Source organism: Montipora foliosa, chromosome 12 (genome assembly GCF_036669935.1).
Source record: "Montipora foliosa isolate CH-2021 chromosome 12, ASM3666993v2, whole genome shotgun sequence".
Lineage (NCBI taxonomy): Eukaryota > Metazoa > Cnidaria > Anthozoa > Scleractinia > Acroporidae > Montipora > Montipora foliosa.
The window spans coordinates 24,206,097-24,209,284 of NC_090880.1; the positions used below are offsets into that span (position 1 = coordinate 24,206,097).

The 3,188-nt window shown below is 40.7% G+C and overlaps 1 protein-coding gene across 7 annotated transcripts in view; it reads right to left on the reverse strand.

Annotated features, from left to right (window-relative positions):
• LOC137979279 (tetratricopeptide repeat protein 28-like) overlaps nucleotides 1-1,925 on the reverse strand; it is a 20,598-nt gene extending 18,673 nt beyond the window's left edge. For 2 of the 7 annotated variants that reach the window (XM_068826510.1, XM_068826513.1), the window contains exons 1-3: nucleotides 1,861-1,924; nucleotides 1,295-1,344; nucleotides 737-919 (exon numbers count right to left, since the gene is read on the reverse strand). The gene's annotated coding sequence lies outside the window, so the exon portion shown is untranslated. Of the gene's footprint in view, nucleotides 716-736; nucleotides 920-1,294; nucleotides 1,345-1,757 lie in introns of those variants that run through there. The other 5 variants (XM_068826509.1, XM_068826515.1, XM_068826511.1 and 2 more) reach the window with 4 other exon arrangements.
• Nucleotides 1,926-3,188: the final 1,263 nt, after the last annotated feature.

Below are 3,188 nucleotides of genomic sequence, written 5' to 3' on the forward strand. Positions count from 1 at the left end.
AACTAAATTTCAAAATGGCGCGGCAATGTTATATGCGCTGGCTACGCGGTACGCGGTACGCCGTGACAATCCTCGTTCTTAAAGCGTCAAAGCCGAAGTAATTCAACAGACAAGAGACTGTGGAACTGTGGACTCGGAAGAGCGCGCGTCACCAGTATTAACAACGTGAAAACCTGACAACAGAGATCTTGTGAAGAATATAGCACTCGTTTCCTGATTAACCCTAAGCGTTCGTTTCAGAAATTAGGCCTAAGAACTCTTTACAAATTTAAGATTTCATTTCACGGTTCGCTTAAACTACGCTTTTTAACACGATCGTGTGATGAATATAGCACTCGTTTACTGATTAAGCCTAAGCACTCTTTTAAAATTTTAGCTTTAATTTTACGGTTCGGTTAACTAGACTTTTTACCGAGACCTTGAGAAGAATATAGCAGTCGTTTACTGATTGAGCCTAAGCACTCATTTCAGTGATTAGGCCTAAGCACTCTTTTAAAATTTTAGCTTTCATTTTACGGTTCGGTTAACTAGACTTTTTACCGAGACCTTGCGAAGAATATAGCACTCGTTTACTGATTAAGCCTAAGCACTCGTTTAAAATTTTAGCTTTCATTTTACGGTTCGGTTAACTACACTTTTTAACGAGATAGACATCTTGACTTTAATTCTTTCCGCGTACCGCGTAGCCAGCTACTTAAAATACCTCGCCATCTTGACTTTAATTCTCTCCACGTACCGCGTAGCCAGCTTCTTAAGATACTTCGCCATCTTGACTGTAATTCTTTCCGCGCACCGCGTACCGCGTAGCCAGCTTCTTAAGATAGTTCGCCATCTTGACTTTAATTCTTTCCGCGTACCGCGTACCGCGTAGCCAGCTTCTTAAAATACTCGATGTGGCGGGGTAATCTGCAGTTACTCCCTAATGGGTAAGCAATATCGGGTGCATCATTCGCAACTGATCATGAGTGACGGTGATCACTTTAGAAAATAAACATACAGCATTCTAAAAGAAGAGGGGCTAAAACAAATCTAAAAACGTTAAAAAACTACATTTTCAGCCACCTTCTGCGACCTTCTTTAGAGAAATGTACTCAGCAAGTTACGGAATGCAAATATATAGAAAAGGATGTCATTGTTCGTTGCTCCTAACTTGATCCAAACTGAGTCACTAACTTGATCCAAACTGAGTAAAGAGAAAACAACAAAAACTACCGCAAAAGTCATCAGAACTGGTTTATCACACAAAAATTACTTGTTGGTGTTATTAAGAAATAAGTAATAGTGAGCAACTTACCAGTGGGATGCTAATTATCGATGTGAGGTCCTCCACGACAAGAGGTGACTCTGCAAAATATTATAATTTAATGTGGTTATCCATGCATTATCGAATCTTGTACGAAAACTTCAAACTTTCTTAACACAAATCATTTATGCCTAGTGGGCAAAAAGAGTAGAACTGATGCAGAAAGCTGAAAGGTTCTTAAGAGAAGTGACAAATGGAGCAGGAAAAACAAGAAGTCATTTCACACACGAGCAAACTGCGCAACTGATTAGAAAGGCACTTCAAATTGAACACGGATCGAGATGAAATGACTGTTCCATTGCTCCAAACAACTGATGGTTTCGTTCCGGGAGGCTCAAAGTTGTGATGGAAACCATACATACAAGGCTCTGGTCTTGCTCAGCTTAAAGTAAAACTTTAAAAGGAGAAGACATTACGGATTTGTTATGGCTGAAAATATTCAATGCATTCTTACTCGTCATTGCTTTGTGCGGACACCCTCCACTTTGAATCTAAGTGGATTAAAAAACTAAAACCTTCTCTGTTCAGGAACAATTCAAGATACATCATTTACTTACTCTCTCAATGTGTAAGGAAATAATGCAGGGCAGTATATAGTTCCGCGATCAAACAAGAATCAAATAATTTATTACACCCCTCAGGCTAATATTTAGACTGTTCACAGTCCCCTATTTTTCCGTTTGATCGTCGGGATCTGGGGAGAGCGATCTAACTACCGAGTGGGTGGAGGGAGTGGAGGGGTTTGGCTGCGACTAGTGTTCAGCGAGTAGGCTATCAGCGAGTCCCGTTGCACCAGCAACGGCAATACCTGATTGGTCCATAACACAGTGCATCTGTCCATAAAAATACAGGTTCGAAAACAACATGGCTTTAATATCTAGAGAAAGAATCTCAAGAGTCTCAAGTTTTCGAAAGGCTATATTTAGGCGACTTGGTGGATTAGTCCTAAAAGAAGAACAGAAGGAAGCGATTACGCTTTTACTGTAAGGCAAGGATGTATTGGCTGTCCTTTCTACAGGATTCGGAAGAGCCTGATCCACCAAAGCTTTGTACTTGTCAAGCAATTGCAAAATGAAAGCACTTCTGGAAGAGATCGGCCCTCGTGTTTGTTTATTGTACCGTTGCGAAGTATAGGAGAGGAACACATTAATTCTAACGATTTTGATTTGAGCGTTAAGGGTTTTGAGAAAAACGTAGATGTATTAAATGAGATGAAGAACAACAACTTTCAAATCGTTTACCGTTCCGCTGGGCAAGCTTTGTCGAGAGACTACGGTTGTTGCGGTTTGAATCCACGGCGCTCAAGAGACAACTGTCACTGATAGTTGTCGCCGAAAGTCACAACTTGGTTAGTGTAATTTTCGTTTTTAATACCACTGTATGTATAGATCCAGATTTTTGACTTTACAATTAAAGACGTCGCGGATCCTGTCAAGGAAGATGTTCAGTTACGGAAAGATGCGGCAAAGTCCGTTCACATTTTGAAATGAAATGCGAAAAATACTGATTAAAAAAATTCAGATTTCAGCAAATTGTATAGTAAACAAACTCACCTGACTACATCTAAAAGAGAAATCTCAGTAGGTCTTGCGGTCGAATGTTGAGCGAAAAGCTGTCAAGTTTTTTCCCTAAAAGCGTGGATATCCAGTTACTTGACATAACTATTCCACAACCTTTTCGTGCATGAAAAGAGGGATTCTACATGCAGTGGTATGAGATCGGACAATCTCCCTATTTTTCCTGCCAAAACCCCTCCACTCCCCCAACCCGCTCGGTAGTTATATCGCTCTTCCCAGTTCGCGCTCGCTTTTTAAAACAACTAGACCCTCCATGAGGGTACACTGGGTGGTCTGTGGTACGTGCACCGTTCCAGACAATTTTTTTC